The 25761-nt window shown below is 28.8% G+C and overlaps 1 protein-coding gene across 1 annotated transcript in view; it reads right to left on the minus strand.

Moving 5' to 3' along the window:
• The window catches only part of LOC129958126 (sodium/calcium exchanger 3-like), a 206101-nt gene extending 184759 nt beyond the window's left edge, over positions 1-21342 (minus strand). Inside the window, exon 1 of the mRNA XM_056070324.1 lies at positions 21250-21342. The gene's annotated coding sequence lies outside the window, so the exon portion shown is untranslated. The remainder of the gene's footprint in view (positions 1-21249) is intronic.
• Positions 21343-25761: the final 4419 nt, after the last annotated feature.

Below are 25761 nucleotides of genomic sequence, written 5' to 3' on the forward strand. Positions count from 1 at the left end.
TATTCTACTGATACAACATCTATACTAGTTTTTATGTAGAAAATTTTTTATTGGTACAGTTTCTGTAGCAGTCCGTATACAGAGAAAATAAATTAAGCTGGTACCGCATCTATATCACTAGGGAAAAGAATCTGATTATTATTAATGGTTATGGAATGATGGAAATCTATTCACAGTAAAATATAAAATACATTTCTAACCTTCAAAGGCACTAGAAAATAGAGTAACATCATTTTTGAAGTACATATTCTCTGCAGTAATAGCAAAAAAATTCATAAAATCATTTCAGTGCAGTAACAGCAAAAATTGAAAAAATGCATAACAACATCATTCTTCGTTGTCTAACCAGTCCATCTGTATTTACGTATAAATCTAAATAAAAACACTATTATGAAAATTAAAGGAGTTAAAACGGAAATTACATGCAAGCAACAGTTACATCATTTAAATCATTTTTCTCCGCACCCAGACGAAACTTTTTAAGGCGCATCAAATCTTTTAAAAAAATCCTTTTTTTCCAAATCTGATCATAAACATAAAAATTGGACAACCCTCATGCCAATACACTGGATTTCCTCTAAAACGAGTGAAATCGAAGTGCATTTTATGAAGCGAAGAAAAGCACGAAAAGAGCTTTGAAAGAAAAAAAAAGAAAGAAAAAGAAAATTTTCTTTCAGTCTTTATCATTTCTCATTCCCCTAAGGACATAGGCATTAGGAAAAGATTATTCAAGGAGAAAACATCCGTTTTTCTCTCTATTCATACAGTGGCCACTTTTCTTCTTGTGATCAATTTGAATTTTTCGTTCCTCATTTTCTCATGCAGTAGAAAATCTTGTGAAAAATTTCCTTGTAGTATAAGAAAAGTAGAAGCTTATAGCGGAATTGTTCTTACATTACATTTTACTTACTTTTTTCGAATCTAAGGTTCGGGTTTCTTTTCTTTTTTTTTTCAAGTAATTCACATACCATTTTTTTTACTCCGTCGGGGTTTAGTCAATTCATGGCACTTTTGGATTAGCATACAAATAGGTAAGGAAAAGTGAATATAAATGAAATGCTATTGCAAATGCGTACGTTTTATTTTAAGATCGGTTTCTACTCTAAGGATTACATTAATAATGGGATGGGGGTATAATGATAAAGTGATGATTAATTTTTCATCGTGGAAATTATTCAGAATGATAAAAAAAGTACTTTTTCCCTTTAAATATTAGGCATATTTGTATAATTTATAGGGGAAGACAGTGTAATTTGGGACCGTTTTGCCTTTCAGACAAACTGCATTTTTCTGCCATTTGGTGTATAAGAGATTAATCTCACATGCTGTAGTAGTCAGTTTAAATATTTGAAAGTAATTCAGGAAGCTTGGAATCGCAATCAAATGTTTTCTGTATTCTTTCAATCAAAGTATAAAGGAAGTATTGTAATCATCCAGAAATTCGAATTCAATATTTTGACGATTTTACACTTTTCAGAACAACCTGGATTCAAAAAACACTATTTTGACATTATATCTATCCGTCTATGAAAAAGATAACTCAATAAAGCTTTGAGCTAGACACGTGAAATTTGGTATATGGACAGTTGTTCAAATTTTTAAATACCTGTCAAATTTTGAACGAAATCCATTGAGAGGAAGTCTGCTTGGCTGTCTTGTTTGAGTACGAGGGATCTCGATGACTTCTAAACCTACTCGACACTTGATAAATTATATTTAGCACATAGGTTTGGCATCTAAAATATAGTTGTTTATCAAATTTTGAACCAAGTCAAACGGTCAAACTGTTGACCATTTATCGGTCTGTACTCTTACATGCACGTAAACGCAATAATTTACAAACGCTATGACTTAACCCTTTAAAGGGCCATTTTTTTCTAGTCATATTATGTTAAAATATTTTTAGGCTTGAAATTAAAATAAGAAAAGGGATTCATTTAGTTTATTAGATAAATTTAATTTGATTAATTAATTTGGTTAATTGATAATTAAGTAACAAATCAAGACACGTCATTTTGTCTGAGATAAAGAACTGAAGCATCTAAGTTTCTGACTTACTAAAAAAATGTATCAGAACTTATGCCAACCTACATAATTTCATACAAAGATTGATAAATTTGGTGGGAAGCATACTTCCCACGGCCTTAGAAAGGGTTAAATAAATGACTAGTTAGGATTAAGGACTACAACTGTCCTACGGAATTACAGTTGTAGTTGTCAACTTTTGGTATCAGTTGGTTGGCAAAAAAGCTTTCAAAACATATATTCTCTCGATAGATTCAGTAAAAATGCTACCTCCGCTCAAAAGATTTGTATTTGTTCATCTCTGCCATACAAGGCATTCGGTGACCTTTTCCAAAGTTAACAGTTTTATGCTAGGTGAAAAGGATAAAAATATTATTGGACTATGCGAGAGAGTTTCAGGTAGGCCACTTCCACTGACTACATTTTTACAACTTGTTTAATATGGCCACTTCCACTGACTACATTTTTACAACTTGTTTAATATAAAAATGTGAATTATATTTATTAAAATCTGCTTTATGTAGAGATACTGTTAGAGTCACTACTTCGTTATTTATTTCAAAAAGTATTTCACATCATTTTTTTCAGGAAGGGACACTGTTGTATTTAAAGACAAAAGTACAAGACATTTTTTGCAAAATATGTTGTACTATCGTATATCATAATGTTCAAAGCTATTTTATGCAAACAGGTTTTTTCATATAATGCCGTATTTGGTTTTAAAACACTTCAACTGACTCAGTTATACTTCAGAAAGCCTTTTTTTTTGGTAATTCGTTATATACATTTGCTCAGGAAAGATAAAAAAAAATATGTATTCTTAAGGTTGTCCAAAGTGCCAAAACTGTTATTAATAACTGAGGCAGTTGTTATAAAAGTTGTAAAACATTTTGTTTCCTTTTTATATAAAAGTTTATTTTACTTTTTTGTCACCAGACCTAAAAGAAGAGGGCGCGCGCGCACACACACATACACACACGCACACGCATCTGGTCTATCTGTGTAGTTAGTTTCACAGAAATGCTCTCCCGCATTCAGAAGTAAAGAATTGATTGAAAATTGGTACTCTAATATTCAGACTTTAAACCATTTTAACATATGATCGATTGGTCTTCTATCGCATATATTAAATAGAAGGCTCTTTTCAAAGCTCATCTTTTTTATAGTGCAATAATTGATTAACCACAAGATTGAACGAGAAAAAATCATCGTAGTCTATAATTGCGCTGGGAAAATCAAATTACAAATGCAGAAAAGTTACAAAACGCATATAAAAAATTGGAATTTTAGATGTAAATAAATGTAGAAGTTCACTGTGTTTGCAGAATGGTTTCGTTTAGCAAGCAAAAATGCTTGAAAATGAAAATACAAATTTAACTGGTGAGGTGGTTTGTATTTAGCTTCTCATTACATTAAAACGAGTCTGTAAGGCATTTTATATCTCTTCCAGTAAAACAATCAAAATTTGATATAATTCTGCAATTTTGGCTCAATGACTACGTACAAAATTTCATACGGATAATTTGTAGTGTTTTCTTAAAATATAGTGTTCACATACACCAGGGTAGATAACTAGAAGGCAGTCTATCTGTTTATTCCAAAATTAAAGCTTTGCATTTTTGGTGTAACGATCATTTGTTAAAGTTCAAAATTTAACCTTTCCATTGGTCTAATACATAGGTTCCCAAAGTGGTCCATAGGAGACCACACGGGGGTCCACGTAGACGTGAAAAGAAAACAGGGGTTCACACGTTGTAAGTGGGGGTCCACGAAAAATTTTCTGGTTTTCATAATAAAGAACAAAAATTTTGGCTTGGATTTACCTATCAACGTAGGCAGGTAGCTAGGTAGGTACTCAAAAATATTCGAGACTCAGTTCAAACACAGAATTGAATAGAACAATAGATAATAGTACAAGTGGGGAATAGTGGGAAATTGCGAGAAAATTTTTTATAGCGTTTCCTTCGTCATAACTTGTCAAAAGAAGTTTTAGTGCCGTTACCAACCTGTTAACAAAAAAAAAAGGAGCAGATTTAACATCACAGAACGGGGAGATTTGAGATTACTTTTTACAAAACTGAAGCCAAATATTGATAATTTGCTGTCAATTCATCAAGTACATCTGTCTCATTAAAAGTATGACTATTTTTCATTGTTGATTTACATTTCAGAGTTTATTGTTGATTTATTTGTCAATTGTTGATTGTTTGTAATAATAAATGTTTATAATTTTGTATAACCACAAGTATTATTTTAATAAATAGGACACAAGAAAATGTGCTACTTTTTTTTCTTCTTAACAGCCCCAATTTAGGGTGATATTTTTTAGGAGTTTTGGGAATACAGTAGAAATGTAGCAGCAGGGGGCCTACCGAAAATAGTAAAACTTTGAAAGTGGTCCACGAGAAAAAAAAAGTTTGGGAACCTCTGGTCTAATACATAGGCATTTCAAGGGATTGTCAATCTGTAAACGAATATTATTTAAAATTTGATACATGTATACCATTCTAGTAATAAAATTGCATATCATATATCTAAAACTTCTGGCTATCATACTTCGTCACAGATATTTACAATTCCAAAAGTGATTTTTTCGGACACCGGGGGATCAGATTTTGACCTCGAGATATTAATAGAGATTAGTTAAAATTTCGAAGTCAAATTTTTCGAAGCATGCAATATATTGTCTTTATAAATTTCGTATGTAAAAAGTAAAAAAAGAAACTAAAAAGATAAGAAGCCTGCTTGATAAGTAATGAAAAGCTTGCTTTTAAGTTTTCTATCCTGGGAAGAAACACGTCAATAGAGATTTAAGCCTTAAAACTTCGATGTACAGCCCGACGTTGAACTATCGATCTACCAAAAATATGCTTCAATTTTCTTTTAAGCTCCTGTAAAGATGCCCGAATTTTTATGTTTATATTCTTTCTCTCTTCTATAATCACATAACCATAAACAAGAAGGGGGGAAAAACTTTAAAGTTGGCATCTCTGCCCATGCCACACAAGTGGTGTTTAGGAGAATGTTATCTTTTCCAGATATTTTAAAGCTACGGTAACCTGATGGTGCTTTGGAGGATGGCATGTTCTAGCCAAGTTTATTTTCGAGCATTTTAAATTATAATGACTTAGCATTGGCTTAGAAAATAATATGATTCAACCTGAATTTCATTTCCAGGATGTAGAAACGATGCATAATAAATAAAAATGATTAGTTATGAGCCATTTAAGATTGGTTTAAAAACTTAATCATCTCTATACCGAACAAAATACAAGTTACTAAGTCTGTCCTCAAATAATTTTAGGAAATCAAGAAATTACTGCACACCATCTCTTAGGAAGAAGGAAATATGATGTGACATCTCAATCAAATGCGGCATTTCTTTCTTGCAACAGTGGAAACAAGCTAATATGTACTCAAAACCTTAATTACCTCAACTGCAGCAGAATTGCAAGAAAAACAGGAGCAATTATCCTTATTTAAAAATATATTTATGATTAATGTATTGTATTTAGATAAATTTAAAGAACTTTTCACAAACTTTTGTCAGCTCTTCGAAAAGAATGCGTATGTTTTTTAAAGTTAACTTCTGTTTCGAAGTAACACTAAGTGTTTTTTAGAAAGAATTTCATAATTTTGAACTTTGGGCAGATGACGAGGAGGATACCTGAGGTGGCATTCTCTTTCTCCAAACATTTATGAACATTTGAATCTCGACCTCATTAAATCTATATTAAGCAGTCAACACAGCGGTATCTGATTTCGAAGCTGGAATCTTCCGGTTAACCTGTTTGCAAACAAGCCATAACGACCTCTGTCTAGTATTAAAAAATGATTATCTTTTTATTATCAATGACAATTTAAGCTGATATATACAGAAATCCGTAAGTAATAAAATTGCCGGTGATTTATCTTATAGGTATCTCTACGAATCTTAAGTAAGTAGAATGAGCTCTATGAACCAAAACAATGCTCGTAGTAAAAATAGAGACTTATTGACAAAGCGTAGAATTATTTTTATCCAGATTATTGATTAATAGTATCTTAAGCAAACCTTTTATCAAGTATATCAAGTATTTTAAATGAATTCGGCTTACATTCAGGAATATTTAACATGAGTTAATGATAAGCTGTGTATAGCTTTCTTCTTAATGTCAACCACAATTGCTCTAGATTAAATTAATTTTATTTTTAATCTATTTACTGTATCCGTCAACCAAATCTTTCTCCCCCGAAGGACCCAGAAGTAATTGGATAAAAAAATTATTTAAATGGAATCTTCGAAGTGAAATAAAGAACCGGAATCACATTCAGCGCAAGTTTGGGAGTGCCTTTCCGTCAAACGAGATCTCTCGCGGAATGCGTTAACATTAATGGAGAAACTCCTATTCCATGTAAGTCCTCCCAAGGATGATTTACTGATAAGGATCAGGGAATTAAAGTTTTGAGATCAGTAAGTAACAGATTGGGCTGTAATAGTTCCAGTAAGGGATAAAATAAGGATGGGTCACACTGTTTTTTTTAAAATCCAATTAGATCTTTTGCATTTCTTTTCCAATGTCTACTCATTTAAAAAATACTTTGATCTTAGCGGTTGATAATATATAAAGGGATAGAGCAAAAATTATTAAAAGGAGTTTGATATTTTGGCTTGTTTCAAAAATATAAATAATTTTACTTTTGATTTTTTTTAAAATAACGAATAATTTTTCCTTTTGACTCTTTTCGCAATAAGGAATAGATTTCCCTTTGGTTTTGATGGAAAGTGCGTTATCAAATGATTCGCCGTTTAATGTAAATTTTAACATCACCAAGTTATGTAGTAAAATATGAATCCATATAATGTATACTCTGGTCCACGAAACCCATTGCCTTAGAGCTAATTTATAGACTTTTAAATACTGGCATATATATTCAATTCGAAAAAAAAAATGTTCTAAATGACATAAAGAATTTTATGTTGTTCGAGCCAACAAATGGAATGCTGGAAAAAATATCAAACCAGCTTTTTATACGATATCCATTTTATTTCTCATATTTAGTAAAATATCTTTGACACATCGACTTTTAAACCAAAAAAGTCCCACTCTTTTGGCCTAAATCTTATCGAGTATTGAAGCTTTGAAAGTCACTATTTTAAACGATTTTAGATAGCTGCCTCGAGAAAGATCATTCAATGGCACTTCCTAGCGGTGGTCATTGAAAGATTAAAAATAAAAAGATTCAATTTTTCATCACTTGGTCAGTTTTAGTCGTAGAAGAGCGTAACTTTTTTGCATGAAATATTAGAGTGTAAAGAATATTTTGCTAAATATTATTAATACGAAAGCAGAATTGTATAAAGATTTGTAATTTAAATTTAGACTTTCAACAGAGAATTTATTGGCTCAAATGGTATTTCAAAAATAATTCTCTACATTTAAACCGCTTTTCTATTTGAAAATTTATCCCCATCTCTAGCGATTTACAAATTTACTATTAGAATGCCATTAGAGGTGATATCATATATATGATTAGCTAAGTTAAATTTATGTCCCATTTCGAAAACACGCTGATTTTTGTAAATAAACCTCGCAATTTTGAGTCATTTTGTTCAGATGACGAGGTCGGTGTCCCATTCTGCAAGCTCTCGTTCTACACCATTACAATTTTGACTCAGAAAAGGTTTTGGTTTGCTTGTAGTGATTCGGGTTTCAAACCTGGACCCTCAAGTTCCGTAGCCAAAATCTTGCTACCTGGACATATTTAAAATAGTATATGCTACTCTTAATATGATTTATCGATTATTATTAATAATGACTAATAAAAATGTTTAATCCATTTATCATATTAGCAGATAATTATTAATGGTAAACATGGTTGTATTAGCAATAACAGATTAATTTCATAGGTCGTAACCTATAAATTAATATCTACTTAATCTCTCAGCATTGTAATATTCCCATTAACGAATTATGTATTATTCCTTATGTTTTAGTGATATAAAAACGATATGTACCATAAATAAACGTTTTTCTCATTACTATTATTATCGGCTGTTTTGCATTTTTATATTTGTTATTTATCGTTTGCGTTATTTTGTTTTATTGCTTTAGCATTTTTCAGTGTTGTAAATCGGATGAGTTAAATAATAATAGGATTTGAAACGAAGAAAGCAGACTCAACACAAAATCAATGCATAAACAATAAAGCATAATTATGTGATTTTTTTTCTAATAAGTGAAAAAATATTTCGGGAAAAATTATAAGCTTAAGCTGGTGAAATTCCTTTTAAAAATAACTCTTAAATAATTTTTTAAGTGGAATTGAAAACGATAATTTTAAATCGCATGATAAAAATATTCTTACACGCCGTGTCTTTCAATGAACAAATGAAAAGTAATAAAATAAAAAAATAGAATTTAAATCACCTATCATTTCTTATTCATTTTATATTTCCGTGTAATCTGCTGCGAAAAACTCCGAATCTTTCAAAGATTAATAAAGGATTAAATACTTTTTTAAAACATCTTGAATACAAAAATAAATACAATAATGAACTGTTAATTAGAATTTTGAATAAGTTTCTTATGTATTCAGTTACCAGGACAACGTTGATAAGCTATCTAAAGCTCTTTCAGCCTTTTTTCTCATTTACTAGAAATGTAGAGTTGGTGGGGATTTTTTTAGATATCTTGCTAATTATTTTCAATATCCGGTATTTTTATTACAAATTCGCTATTTATTTATTCCTTAGAATTAATTAATATTTCACGTTTTCCCAGGTTCATTAGACTTAATTAACCACAGCTTTATTTATTAAAATATCTCCAATAATTTATCCTCACTTAAGAAACACTTATTTCACTGATTTTTGGAGAGTTGCTAAATTAAAAATATCCTTCGCTCTAAAATGGATACGGAGGTAATATATTTATTAAAAAGGCTTTATCTAAATTTTTCCCTAATAGAATGTTTTTAAAATTTTAAATATAAAAGAATATAATCAAAGTGAAAATCAAATGCAAACTTAAATTATATAAAATAATATTCTGTTTGTAATAATCATGCTGCATATGTTGTGCAAATTTTCTTATTTTAAATCAAGTTGAAAAATAATAATATTTCTAAACAGAGAATTTTGTGAATTTAGTATGCTATGTAAAATTATATTAAAGTGTGCATCAAGTGCAATCTGTTGGAAAGTAAAGAATTTCTATTTAAAATAAATCTGCTAGAAAGTATTAAATACGATATCAAGTTATTTTTAATTCTTCTATTAATTAGGTTAAAACTGAAAATAGTTTTTTTTCTAAAAGAGAGGGTTTTTTTAACAAGAAACTAGCTGGTACCTGGCACGTTGTTGCCACAGAAGAAATAATTTTGGAAATATCGTTTGAAATTTAAAATAGGTACTTTACTTAATTAGGAATGATAGAAAGAATGATATTTATTTTCTTGCCGACAGTGAATACCTTCATTTAAATTCAATGATATATAAAGGAAAAGTATAAATAATAATCATATATATATATATATATATATTATTTTAAATATAATAATTGTGCCGTACAAGCAATAAGTTGGCAAAATTTTATTGCAGTCGGATGAACGGTACAGCAGTGCATACAATAAGAACAAACAAACATCCATTTTTATATATTAAATATAAAAGAATATAATCTTTAAACTAAATTGGAAAATCTAACTGTGTGGGAATTGCGAAATAAAAATATCATATTTCAAATAACCACAAAGATTGTGAAGGCTATTATTATTTTAATAAAGTTAAAATACCTACATAATTTCTAAAAAAGGAGATTTAAAATGTCAAAGATATAATTCTAGTATTTTAAAATATATGAGAATAAGAGATTAAATTTTTACAGCACATTCTGGCATATTAAAAGTATGGAAATGAGATTCATAGAATTTGTAATAGAATTTTCTCATATATTCATATATTAAAATTTGCGACGGAATAGTCTCGTATATTTTTTGAGTTTCAAGTTAAATTTAATGTTTGATCCAATATTCTCATGAATTTGCTATATTTCATGATAACATTATTTGATTATCAGAATTTGTAACATAAACATTTTTAAACAATAAAGGCAGAGAATATTCAAATTCTCTTCAATCGAATGCAATTTTAATTTGTTTCTGCTTAGACATAAACAGTTTCATCTTTTATCCAACTGCCGCGTACGTTTCAGAATCATATTAAAATTTGGAAAGGGTAAAATCAAATGTCACTCCTATTCTGCTAGTAGGATATTATTTGGCTTCTATTTTGCCAGAAGTACATTATTCGACCCCATCATTGATGGTAGATAATTAGATGTGATTGAAGCAATCTCCATTCCAATGTCTCCCAAAGATTTCTGATGAGATTGAGAACAGACAGTCTAGAGGGGAGGAGGGAGTTAACTTCCCTGAAATCTAGAATGCTACCCTGTCTCAATGCCACCTATCAATAAATTCACTGGAATTGATATCCCAATTTCCTTTCTCTTAAACATTCTGTGTTAGATTAATTGACCGAATTAATTGACTGAAAAATATATTGGATACTTTATTCACACATTTGAAAAACACTATCTAATTATATTTCCATCATTTCCAATAAAATGCAATTATATTTTAAACCTTCTAAAATTTTTATGTTCCTTGTTGAAAAATTGTATCTAGTAGATATTTTAACAGGGTAGCATTGTATTTAAGTAACTGTTAAGGCATATTAGATTCTTTATTTTCACATTTGAAAAACATTATCGAATTATATTTCTATTATTTCCAATAAAATGCAATTATATTGTAAGTGTTCTAGAATTTTTATGTTTCTTGTTGAAAAACAACATCTAGTAAATATCTTACTAGGGTAGCATTTCTATTATAGGTAGGTATATCTATAGGTAGGTATTTCTATTGAATGAAAAGACATATTAGATACTTTATTCTCACATTTCAAAAACATTATTTAATTACATTTCCATTATTTCCAATAAAATACCATTGCAATGTAAGCGTTTCAGAATTTTTATGTTCCTTGTTGAAAAACAATATCTAGTAGATATATATATATATTGTTACTTTTAATAAAGTACAATTAAGTAGAAAACATTTAAATGATCTTAATTGAAAACACAACATTTAAAATTTCTCTTTATTTTTAATAAAACACAATAATGATGGTACAAGTTTTGTTTAAATTAACTCTATAAAGGACTGATTTTAAAGCAATGCTAAGGCTGTTTTGGAGCGGACTTATCAATTTTGAGCCCCAATCAGATTACGAGGGCGGCACCTAAGCTAGAACCCCATTCTTCAAAGTTCCGTATGATACCAGCGGAAGGACATCTGCATCCGACGGATTTAACGCGCACCAGGCCAGCTAATACGGTGTTTCTTCGGTGGAAATGGTTGCCGAATGCAGATTTTGCCACTATGCCATCGTAACCCTACAATTGTAAAAGAGTTTTTGCTAGGCAAATGAGATGCTGTTCAGTTCAGTTTGATAAACTCCTTGTTTCTAAGCTATATGAGATTTATTTCGTCATGGGCATCTAAGATTTGTACCATGGTCAATAAGAACGACATTAGCGCAGCCACTCCCGCTTTCAAACTTCTGCACTGTGTCTGGACGAATTTAGAACTTTATTAGTGATATAAGACAAATAAATTTGATAGACTTTTTTGAAATATCCGCATTGGATACTTCTATTAATATAACGCAATTACTACCCATCTTCTAGATTTTTTCGGATTCAATTTAGATAACAATAATGTTACATAAACATTTGGAAAGCTGGATAATGTTATGTCTTGTTTTGATTTTCAGTAGTGACAGAATGACCTTTCTGAAAGTTGATTACCTTGATGACATCTACCCATTTTTTTTCAGTTCAATAATACTATATTTTTAGCTTTAGATAAAAGAATAGCGAGTCATAACAAACGAAATGAAAATTTGTTGTTGTTTTCAATGAAGATTAAAGAAGATTAATTATGAAGATTAAATCAATATATATATAAATTACAAAAAAATAAATGGCGAAGATTGCTTTAAATATATTCATTTTATAAAAGGTATTAATCATGTTGAATATTATATAAAGTAATAGTTAAGTTTCGATGTTCAATAAAGTATTTACATAATAAAAGCACAGAAGTCTATTACTATTCAAATATTTAATAACTTTGTCTCGATGGAATATTAATCTTATAGAAAATGAATGAATATATTCTGGAATAGTCTGCTTTTGCTTTTATGGCAAAGCGCTGAAACTTTTAGCGAAAAGTTATTGAAAAGTATTAAGAATATTTTTGCAATGACTGTTTCAGAGATTATAGTTCTGAGAATTCTCCAGTGAATATCGATGTGCGTGGGTGGATTGATTAAATAGGACGTAGTAACTAATTTACTTTTCAGAAAAAAAGGCAGATGGTTTCAAAGTTGCAGCTGCTTTAGAAATATCATCACGATACGTGCGCAATACTATACTCATATTAAATAAACAAAAACGATTGCATCTTTCAAAATAAATTACCGCTGATGTTTCAAGTTTTATACATATACAAAAAATTAAAAAATTCAGAGAAAACATAAATAAATGAGTTAAGGCCTTTGTCAATTACCTAGTAAACTTAATATCGAAAACTGTGACAATTCATTTTCTTAAAATTCTATTCTTTTATCATTCCTCAGATATTTAAGTTTTCGGTTTTCTTTTTGCATTAAATTCGGAAAGAAGTCACTAATTTAACGTAAAACTTTCAGAAAGGTTGGAAGTCTCTAAAGAAGAGCTCTGTTATGATTGAACTGAATACAGCAAAATAAATAAATAAATAATTGCAATCAGCGGTTTTCAGCAAAAATAAACTTACTTATGATTATATGAAAACTAATCGCAGTGTAAGGTTTGGACTACGTTCGGGATGAATTCTTTGAAAAGCGATTGAAAATAGTTATACTTTCGCATAAAAATTTTTAAAAAAACATGCATGAAGCCAAAATATACTAGTTAAGTAGCAAAAGTTTCTTAATAAACAAAATTTTAAAAAAGGATCTGTTTTTGGCTAAAAGGAGGTATAAAGTAAAAATCTTCTAATTTGCAGGTTTCTCAACTAATTAGCTTAAAATTTTGCTGAAAACTTAAGAAATATATTATCTAGTCCCTGAATTAAAATGTAAGCTATATTTCTTTCTATTCTTTAAACTGTGGGGTTCGACTTATATATAATATAATATAATATAATATAAAATAAAATTTTCAATTTTTTTTCCCCACTGTAAAGTAATAAAACTATAAAATATTTCTAAATGAATGTATTAATAATTCTTCAGTTCAGGAACTGCAGAATATGAGAAATTATTATACCACATTTGAACACAAAATAGGCATTAGAGTTTAATTTATGAGGCTTTTCGTATGAAAATTCTATCAAAGATTAGAATTTGAGGAAAAAAACATCTAAAGATGTAAAATAGCATTAAAACGTATGTAGATGCAAATATAAAAATTAGTGTAATTTCGAAAAAACTAAACCAAGACAGAAAATTCTAACGGTTTTATGAGGAAACTTGTTAAAACATTAAGAATATTAAATTTAAAAAAAAATGAAAATTTCTCAAAAATCGACATTTTTAACTTATCTTAAAGTCATCCATCTTAAATAAACTAAAGTTGCAAATGCATGCAAATAAATGAATATATTAATATGTTCTATAGTTCTATACATCATATATTAATATACAGGGTGTTTTTTTAAACTGATGGTACTCAGAGATATCTGTAGCTTGAACTATCAGCCGCAAAGCCACCAAATGTTGTACGGGGACTATTGACGACATGGAAAAAAGGAATCAGTAAAAAAAAAATTTAGTTCCTAAAGTTGCCGATAGTGGAAAATGTGGCGCTTTACACTTTAAGACAGCAAAAATTTTGCATAAAACATGGGAAAAAATTACAAAATGCAAAATCCCGATTACGTAGTCGTCACCAGCGCCAGTATTTTGAGTTATAAAAAAGAAGCAGGACATTGAAAATCATTTCAAGTATCAGTTGATTTCTAAAATACGTCTCACTTTAGCGCAGCTTGCATTACTTGTGAAGCTCTTTTATCTTAATCAATTCAATGCAGCGGCTGCTCTTCGAGAATTTAGAAGTCGAAACAATTTATGTAAAGGACCTCTATCAATTAATGCAGTGAAACAATGATTAAAAATTTTGAAAAACAGGTTCTTTCGCAACTCGGCCTCTTAGAGGTAGGAAACCGGTATCGGAGGATACTATCACAGATGTTGCAACTGCAATCGTTGAAAGAAATCCGACGAGCACTGCTGGTAATAGCAACACACGTAGAGTTTCCAGACAATTGAATGTTAGTGCTTCAACAGTATGGAAAGTTTAAAGAAAAATTCTTCAGTTTTATCTATATAAAATTAGCCTTTTGCATGAATTAAAACCTACAGATTAGGATCTTGAATAACCTTTGCTTTGACATTTCTTGCCAGGATGGAGGTTGACGAGGCTTGGCCTTGGACAATTCTCTGGAGTGATGAGGCCCATTTTTATTTGAATGGGACTGTTAACACTCAGAATTCTAGAATTTGAGCATCTGAACAACCCCATGCATTTCAAGAAATCCCACTCCATTCTGAAAAAGTAACTGTTTGGTGTGGACTTAAGCAGATTTTATCATCGCACCATACTTTTTTGAGACTATAACCCAAGTAGGACCGCAGACCTGTTTTGTAAACGCTCAAAGATATCATAATATAATGAGTAGTTTTGCTGTCCCGCAACTTCAGCAAAGGCAATACTTAGATAAAATTGTCTTTATGGATGGAGCACCACCACCTATTGGTACATCCATACAGCAACTATTGCACCATCACTTTACAGAAGACTTCTAAATTCGTGAATAGCGGCCGCTGCATAGGATGGATTAAGATAAAAGAGCTTCACAAATAATGCACACTGTACTAAAGTGAGACGCATTTTACAAATCAACTGATACCTGAAATGCTTTTCAATGCCCCACTTCTTTTTTATAACTCAAAATACTGGCGCTGGTGTTGACTACGTAATCGTGATTTTGCATTTTGAAATTTTCCCCCGGGTTTTATGCAAACTTTTAGCTGTCTTAAAGTGTAAAGCGCCACATTTTCCTCTATCGGCAACTTTTGGAACTAAATTTTTTTTTTACTGATTACTTTTAACAAATTTCGTCAATAGTCCCAGTAGAACATTTGGTGGCTTTGCGGCTGATAGTTCAAGCTACAGAGATCTCTAAGTACCTTCAGTTTAAAAAACACCCTGTATATTAATATATGAGGCATAGAACTATAGAACATATTAATATATTCATTTATTTGCATGCATTTGCAACTTTAGTTTATTTAAGATGGATGACTTTAAGATAAGTTAAAAAAGTCGATTTTTGAGAAATTTTGATTTTTTTTATTTAATATTCTTAATGTTTCAACAAGTTTCTTCATAAAACCGTTAGAATTTTTTGTCTTGGTTTAGTTTTTCCGAAGTTACACTAATTTTTATATTCGCATCTACATACGTTTTAATGCTATTTTACATCTTTAGATGTTTTTTTCGCGGATTCCTTTTTCCCGTGTCGTATATAATTCCTGTACAAAATTTGGCGACTTTGCAGCTGATAGTTCAAGCTACAGAGGTCTCTGAGTACTGTCAGTTTAAAAAAACACCCTGCATAACAAAATTCCAAAGCAGCATCGTCGTGTCAAAAAAAAAAAAATCCCTTGAGCGAAAGTAACGTTTTAACAATTCATCTTTATTCAAGAAATTATTATGCGTATGGTTCTCTTTAAAATATTGCCAAAGCAACATTAATTTTTTAAAAAAAAATTGCTACCAGTTTTTATACTTAAGAATATATGGCAATCATTCCTAGAAATTTAAATCATCATTAACGGATCGAAAGAGTAGTAAAAATCTTGTAATTTTATAGACAGTTAATGTATCTTAATTGTCACTCTTTTTCGAGCATATGAGCATCGGCGTTTTATTCTGTCATGGATTTTAATGGATAATGGTGGTCAAAGAGTATATAAAAATGTTTTCCGATTTTCTTCAGCTCATTTCATAAAGCTAAATTCCTTTACAAATTTCTGTGAGCATATTAAATAATGTATCATATTATATAGATCTTTTGTAAGATGATACTCATTCACGTTCAAAGGACTGTTATATTTTAAGCCCCACAGTGCCGATTTGCTTATTTTATAGATGTGCAGATAAATTTAAGGCTCTATCATGACAAATTCGATTAACTAGATAAAAAGTTTTCGCAGATCATTTATTTCACCAGTTCCCCTTTAATAAATCTTGTCACACTATTTTCTAGCAACTATTTTCTAACAACTATCTACAAAACTATTTATCAGGCCATATTCAAAGCAAAAATATGGTTGAGCTCTCTTCGAGGTAACTATTTAGTGGTAATTACCCCATCTTTCACATTGGGCACGCAGTGAGTGTGAATAATTAAACCACAATAGAAAATAATGCGGGCTTAACCGTGCAAAGTAAAACTCATGTTTACTTATATCGTAACTTCTCATACTCGTACTTGAGGGGAATCTTCGGCACAATACATTTAAGATTAAAATAAATACAAACTAAAGGAAGTTTATAACAAACTATAATATAAGAGACTTGAATATATATATATATATATATATATATATATATATATATATATATATATATATATATATATATATATTGCGAAGTGACACATTTTCACATTTTATTCACATTCAGAAATTTAAAAAAAAAAATCTTCAACTTCTCATAATAGTTTATTCAAAATCCTCTCTACTCAGATATTTATAAACTGCACGCGGTTTTAAACAAATTTCATGAAGCGTCACATTTGAGCTAAGGTGATGGTTTGAGAATAAAACCTTTTATTTTCTTCCATCTCGAGAAATGATAAAGGGGATAAAACCTTTAACACTACCTTGCACTTATTTTTCTTACAACTTATTACCGTCCCAAAATAACGCTGACGAGTTCCAGAAAACTAATTTTTGCCCGTATCTCAGAAACATTAGAAAGAAAGTGAGGGAAAAAAAAAGAAAACTTATATCTATGTGTGAACAATTGCATTTTGTTTCAGACCTTTCCACAGCTCACCTAGTTTCCTCAACCACATATAACGATTCGTATTACTATTAGAGAAAAGTCGGGTGGTAAAAGTAAACAGGTATTAAAAGAAATAAGAGTAGGGCTCTGGGGATTAGGATAGGAAAAAAAGCTCCTTAAAAGTTTTTGCTTCTTTTTCATCTTTTATTTCAGTACAAAGAATAAAAATCAGTAGGAAGAATAAAAACTCATCACTGATTCTAAAGTAACATTATTTTCTAAATCCTTCTCTTTCGGAAACAAAGTATTTTATATAATAACGTGCTTTTAGACATATTTCATATGAAGGACAATTTATGCCATCATTAATTAAACTCAGTATAAAAAAGGAATAAAATTCCTTATCATAAGACTGAAAAATGACAGCAAGTATGCAGCTGTCTATCAAATTAACTTGCGAAAATGGAGATATTTTTCTTGCAACGAAGTGAACTCATTGAATCTTTTAATTCTTTGTCTTGATGTTATTCTTGATGGAGGACGATCTTTCTTTCATCAAATGTTGTCGTAATTACTTTTAAGGCAGGTGTATTCTTTTAAAAATTATTCCACAAGAATTTAAATGAAGTGACAGAAAATTTAATTAAAAGTTTCAATTTAGAACTTTCACCATTTTTCCACTTTTTTGTTTTAAAATGATTTAAATTGCAAATGTGTGAAACATGATTGCACCTTTATTTAAATTAACAATGTTCTTTTTAATAAAGAATTTCGCCTAGTTAATCACATTAGATACAAATTAATTTTCTAATGCATCTTCAGAAATAATGTCACGTTTTAACGTTCCAAATGCCTAAACTTTTATTAAGTAATCAAGGTTGTAGTTTAATTTGTGTATCTTTGAAATAAAATGAAAAATAGACCAAAGAGAATTTAAAATTAGTGAAGTGTAAGTGCTCCATATTTTTTGAGACGAGGAAAGAATTTTAAACCTAATGAATTATTAAAAATAATCTAATTTTGACTGTCTGACAGCAAATTGAATTTTTTCGCTTAAAATATATGATATTAAACTATATTTTTAAATCAAAATATAAAATTCACGAATAAGTTGCCTTGATTAAATTTATGTTAAACTGCATATTGAATATTATCAAAACGTTTAGTAAATTCTATTTAACTCGAGAATAAATTATTGCTTACTCTATAAGAAATTATATGCTAAAATATTTTTACAGAAATAAGAAAAGTGATGGTTGCTCTTGAAGGAATAAAATCAAGAAAATTTTTATTTTTGAATAGCTTACGTTACATTATTTACTATTTAATATTTGGATAAATTTAAATTTAACATAAAAATAATACAAATTTAAATTTAAAATGGACATAAGTTTTTAGTATTTTTAAAATTAAAAATAAAAAGAAAAGCAAACTAATTGAGCTAACATGAAATTTTTACAGTTAAAAATTCTGTATAATAGAAAATGTCTTTCTGTAAAAAATTATTTTTTAAGAATGCAATTTTTTATTTTTTCCAGCATATTTTTAATTCCTAGTTGAGATGGGTGGGAATTAAATAACAGAAAAAAAGCAGCATCTTTTAAGCTTAGATAATAAGCACTTTTTAATTGAATTATTATTTTCCTTCTTTGTCACGAAAAAATTACAGTGTAATTGTGGTATTAAAAAAATAACATTTTTTAATACTGCTATAAACATTAAATTAAAAAGTTCATTTTGGTACAAATTATTACTAATCGAAGATAACAAATAGAACAAAAGGCAAATTAAATAAAAAACATAAATATTTTGCAAGTAATTATTCTATTTAGAAAAAAAAGGTGCTTCACAAAAGAATCTCTGCTTTTTATAAATTTAATATTTTGCCATTTAAAACAGATTCTACTTTTCTAGAGTATAAATAGAACTAATCAATTAACCGAAAAACAGTTTTTTAAACATGAATTATGAACCATTTTATTTAGATTATTATTTGCTCTATTGTCTTAAATTTGATGTGTGATCTTCACGCAAAAGCTAAATATCTTATACATTCAGATACTAAATAAATGTTGTAAAAAAAGGTGAGAGTGTTACGATATTTATTCGAAAATAATATTCATTATATTTTTATTGTTTAAAAACCATATGCATTTTATTATTTTTTTTATGAAATAATTCAAAAGAAATAAATGAGATATTTAATGCAGAAAGGGATACCAGCCATTGAATGAAAACAAGATTTCGCAACAATCACTTACGAAAAAAAATTATGTATGATAATGTATAATAATTATGTATATTAATGTATCGTATTTAATTCCTTTTCTCCAAAGAAAATGGTTTTGCGATCTCAAGTTTTCATGCACCAATGAGAAAAAAATGCATATTGGCATTTTTAATTAAAAGTAAAGTAAAAGATATTAATCTAAAATAGCTATTTCCCAAATATGTGGGCACAATTTTTGTATAACTCTGATTGTGTATGTGGTGCACGATATTCATATAAACCAGGTTTTCTTAATTAATTTTTTTTCGAGTCTTGATCTCTATCCTACAGAAAAAAAGTTGAAAAAAAATCATATGTAAGTAAACTTTGCATCATATGTAAGTAAACTCAGCGTGATTCACAACTGTAACATTAATTAAGATAAAAAGAATTTTATTTAAGGTACGTGACTACGTAATGGATAAAGTTTTTTTTCTCTTTTTTTGAAAAACGTTCGAAAATAGTTATATTTTTTTAATATTTGAATTAGAAACCATTTTAAAATATCATCTTTGAAGCCAAAATATATCAGATAAGAGGTAAAAGTGTTTTAAAAATTGGAAAAAAGTGATTTTTTCGCTAAAAAGTGGTATAAATAAAAATATTCCAGTTTATAAGTTTATCAAATGATATGCTTAAACTTCTGCAGATAGCTTAAGAAATATTTTAGCTTGTTCGTGAACTAAAAATTAAACTGCATTTTTATTCATTCTTTGAATATTAGGGATGGACTGATAAATAACACGAAATTTTCAATTTTTTTTTACATTGTGAAGCACTAAAAGAACTATAAAATATTTCTAAATGAATAGATTACTTATTCTCTAGCTTCAGAAGGTATTAAGAAATTATCATATCAAATTTGAACATAAAATATTCATTAGATTTTAATTTATGAGTCTTTTTGTAAGAAAATTTTATCAAAGATTAGAATTTGAGAAAATAGCACCTAAAGATGTAAAGTTGTATTAAAATTTATGAAATTGCAAATATAGAAGTCAGTGTAACTTCCCAAAACATAGACTTAGAAACAAAATTCTAACGATTTTATAACGAAACCTGTTCAAGCATTAGGAATATTAAATAAAAAATACATCATAATTTTGCAAAAAATTGAATTTTCAACATAGTCACCTTCCTTAATACAATTTTTCTGCAATGATAGTCGTTTATGTCTTTATATAATATTAAATACTTTTAATTATTTAATAGTTTTGCTGGATATCTTCGACGAGTCTTTGTACAGTTGTGATCTCCCAATTCTGCTTTGTCATCATACATAGGATTGCTGCCTATTGCTTAAAAATCCTTGATATAAATTGATGTAATAAAATAAAACAAAAAATCAAATTTTGAATACTGATAACCACTTCTTTTTGTAATTCCTACTATTAGCTCACTCTCTCTATATATATATCTTATTCAAATTTTCAATCGTTAATAAAATACTTTTTATTCATCCACTCAAGTTCAAATACATTTTTTTTAAACTTGTAGGGGATGACACTTGATGTTAATACAGTTTTTTTCCAAATAATATTTTATTAATAAAATTTGTCCATTAATTTCTATTTGGTCGCCAAATCTGTCGCCAAATGATCGCCAAGTTTGCCGTGAAGCTCTATTTTGCCACTTAATATTGTAATTCTGTCATATGTATATACATATTTATATTAATTGTAATTATTTAATAAAAAGTAACTAAAATAATTTTTTATTGTTGACCTAAGTAGGAATTGACTGTCATAAATTTTTTGTATATATTTTCTTGTTGAAATGAAAGAAAATAAAAATTGTTTCAAAAATAAAATAAAACTTTTTTTATAATAACAATTATAAATATATTACCTATCAAAAAATTTCTGATTCTGCATTAGAATATAATTCTTCTCCAAACATTGATTTTTGCATTAGTAGTGAGCCTCCATACAGGATAGATACCTATGGGTTAAGAAAAAATGATTAAAATCAATCTTTCCAAATAATACAAGGATAACTTTTATATATCAATTATAATCCAATTTCATTTATATAAAAGATGACAGATAGGTAAAAGACAAATAAAGTTTCTACGTTAACCTTTGTAAACATATTAACTTTTAAAACAATCTATAATTTCCCTTTAAGTTTTAACCGTAATTTTACAATATGATCTCAAATAGAATCTCTGTTCTATGGCTTTTGAAGTATGATTTTAATAAAAGCTCAACTTACCTTTTGATTGCAATCAGTAATTTCTTAAATAAAAGGCTATAAACTAGCTGAAATAGAAGACCACTTCAGCCATAACAATAACATTAAATATCTTGCCTCTTGAAACAATCTGTTACTTTCCACCAATTAAACAAGATCTGGTCTCTGTGAATGTCTAGTTATGTTATGATCGGATGAAGTGTATCGCTCACTCCAAACCCATCTTTAACAAATGGATACACTAATTTTAACCGCCCCATACATGGACAGAGACTCCGTGCAGCATGTTCAGTAATGGACCACTCCAAAACCAGAGTCTCATCACTCCCTTTAATCGTATATCACAGTTTGATTGTTATATTTATCTCTCCAAGAGTCAGTAGAAAGCTCTGTTATTCCGAAAGCTCATTTGGGGATTCACAAACGAGTAGTTATCATGATTTAAATATAGCTCTTCACAAACCGAAGTCTCTTGGAATAAAACTCATAAATATTCAGAAAATCGGAAAGATCTGCGTCGAAACATGCACAAGACATCAAAGAAAACGGAACGCCGTTCGTCATTTTTCGGCTTTTCCCGCAGCTGAAGATCTACGAAATAAAGAGAAGATTCTGCGGCTTCTGTGTTATTCGTCAAATTATGCGTGTTACTTCGACTGGAGAATAAGAAAATAAATTAAGCACCGGAGGGTTAGTTTAAATTTGGACGGGAAAGTTTGAATTTTCATACAATCGAGGGATTGAGAATTGCTTTAGGGTTTGTTTCCTAACCATTTTGGGATGTGAGAGAGGTGAACATTTTATTTTTTATATTCAAAAGAAAATTTTTAAATTTCGTAAATTTTGCAAAGAGTCGCTTGAAAAAGAAAATTTTCAAAAGTTGCTGATGCACGAATTTTTTAGAATGGTAAAATAGTATTAGTTTTTTTTTTTTTTTTCGTTCGATCAATATAAGGAATAGAACGACTTAGAGATGACAACAAAAGATAAGAGCTCAATATCTTATTGTAGTTACTCTGAAAGTATAAGAACTTACATAGAATTTTTCAAAATTGATTATTCCACCACAGTACAAATCTTAAGGATTGTACCAACAGTATAATACGGAGGATGGCTTATTGATAATAATAATAAAAGAGAAGCCCCAAATTCTTGTTGTACCAAATATGGAGATCTAGAGGATTTGCATAGAATTCTTCGAGATTGATTTATATCATTACATTCAAAATCTTCAGGTTTCGGAAATCATTGTAAGTTTTTTCAGTGGCAATTCTACTTACAAAATTGAACTAGCTTTCAGACAGTGAATCATATGATGCTTATTGATAAGAAAATATCCAATGTACTAGTACATATTTCCTCAATAACGCATGAAACTCTAGCACTTCATAAAATGAGTTGGCAAAGTATTAGTTTTAGTATTAGTTTCGTTTTATTTATTTTCTAGCATACGAAATTTACAAGGATAATTTAATTTAATTTTAATTTCATACAAATGTTTCTTTAAAAGAAAAATTGTCTTGGAAAATTTTCCACGCCTTTTTTGTTTTCATAATTTCTTCCTTTCTTATTTTTCTTATTTTCCTTTCTTATGTTTTATTTTCACAAGCATAATTTGAATAATAAATATCTTTGAACGTTTTCTTTCTTTCTTTTATAGTTTTAAATTTTTATCTTTCCTATCTTTTAAGCTTTATTTTATTTTCATGCATAATAATATTGCTTGTCAGTAAGATAATCTTTATTAAGGAATAAAGACTTACATTTTCATTCAAAATTAAAATATATTATAAATCAAATATAATTTTTTGAATATTTATTTCAACGCCTTACGCTTTTAAGTTGTTGATTTGATATCCATATTTTTTTCAAAAAAAAAAATTCTAATTTTAATATACTTAAGAAAGCACATTTTTGAAAACGCCTTTAAATTGTCTCCTTCAAGTTCTAGATATTCGTTGAAAATTAACTTGCTACAAAAGTAATTCAAATTGGAATTTATTTAAATTACTTCTTTCAACGATTCACTCTTTTATAAATTTGATATTTTTATTAAAAAAAAGAATTTCTAATTTAAAATATACTTATACGGACGGATTTCTTTTAAAAAAATTTCTTTTATTTATTCATTGAAAATTCTAAATCTTTATTCAAAATAAAAATGTGTTATAAAAATTATTTACATTAAAATTTACTTGTTATATTCTGCTAAATGGTGCACGTTTTTAAAATTCTGATTTGACATCAATATTTTTCATAAGTAAAAACATTCTACTTTCAAATATATTTAAGAAAACTCATAAAAAAATTTTGTGTAAAAATAAGTTTTAGTAAATCAAAAAAAACTAGCTTAAAAAAATTGAAAAGCTTTTTAAAAATATTTTCAATTTTTATAATTTTTAATGTCAAGACGTTTAGATCATAAACTTAATGGGGGGGGTCAGGGAAATAAGCAATAATAATAAATTTAAAATTAAATACAATTTATTGACCAAAATAATCCACTAACACAAAGCACGACTTTTAAAATCAAAATATTCAATTTTTTTTTTTTGGAAAAAGAGACTGAAAGCAAAATGAATAAAATATCCTGATATTCTGCTTCGAAAATGTTCGGTAAAATTTTGTCGTGTCATCTCGGCTCATTGCTTAAGCGAATGTCTATTCAAAAGGAGAAATTCTTTTCCTAAAAAGAGGAAAGAACGTTCATTTACTTTTGGGCTCAGCTCTTTTCACCATGATGCTGCTTTCAACAGACTTCATTTAATCTTATTTTTTTGCTCGCTAGAAAAAAAGTTACTACGGGTCACTATTGATTTCTTTCGAGTTTAGCTTCTCAATATCGCAAAGAAAAAAAACTAATTTTATTTCTTTCCATTTTGTTTAATAATATATTCGAAAAAAAAGGAAATGGTTATTTTCTGGAGTTTGGATCTTAAAAGAGTGTCGGATGTTTATGAGACTTTGAATATTTTTAGGTGTTAAAGATATTTTAACTTTTAGATATTCAGAACTTATCAATTTTATTGCATCAGTTCTTTTGAAAATCTAACAGCATTTTCTTTTTCTTTTTTCTAATTTTAAGTATTAGGGGGAAAAGTGCAATAATCCTCAAAATTTTAAATAATCCTTCATGAGACAGAAAAACAATATATATATATATATATATATATATATATTTGAATTCGCCTGTCTGCCTTTGAGCGCGATTTTCATAAAGCCAAATTAGCTAAATAAATTAAATTTGGTGTGCCGTCTGTGCACCCAAAATGTCTACCCATATTCATCCCAAAATGTCTACCCATAAAGTTTTCATCGAAATCTGTCACCAGAAAACTGCTATCCTTGTCCATACATGAATATGTGAATATGATAGCGTCGAAGCATCTTAAGTGGCCTGGTGGTAAGGTCTCGGTTTCGCAACCAGAGGGTTTCAGGTTTGGGTTCAGGTCCGTTTTCACCAAAGAACGGGTCGTGTATGCGGGTTTGGTGCTCATTAAATCCGTCGGAGTCAAGTGTACTCCCGCCAGTGTGGTGCGGAAGCTTGGAGGGGGGAGTGCCAGCTCAGAAGAAGTCCTCTTCATCTAACAGCGTTTCAAAATTACGGACTCCGTCCCAAAATAGCCCTAATGTTGCTTTAAAAAATGGGACGTTAATATAACTAAACTAAAGAAAAATACCAAGAAACACATCTTAGCTACATGAATAAAGTTTGGTATACAGTTTTATTTATAAGAATTACATCAAATTTCAGGCAAAATACATCAAAATACATCAGTTAAGACAAATACATCAACTTGCTGGTCTATCTATTCATGTATATAAACGTAATGAAATTTTATATGTTGTCTGGATATCAAATTTGTTCATTTCGTATCTAATGTTAAGCACATTTAGTTAAAAGTAATTTTATATTAAGCACCTACTGCACAGTAGCTGAATTCAATTCATAATATAACAGCTTTCCTTAGCAAGTTCTACAAAATTGTTATTTGTTCTTTCTGTAGAAAAATAATTGCTTATTTAATTTTGTATTTCTTTCATTTTCATATGAATCTTCTATTATTAAAAAATCCTTTTATAAGTTTTATTAAAAATTAATTTATCTTTCTTCCTTTATGATCTTTAGAATGAATCTTATACATGGTTTGTAAATCAATGTTGATG

The sequence above is a fragment of the Argiope bruennichi genome, chromosome X1, assembly GCF_947563725.1.
Source record: "Argiope bruennichi chromosome X1, qqArgBrue1.1, whole genome shotgun sequence".
Classification (NCBI taxonomy): Eukaryota; Metazoa; Arthropoda; class Arachnida; order Araneae; family Araneidae; genus Argiope; species Argiope bruennichi.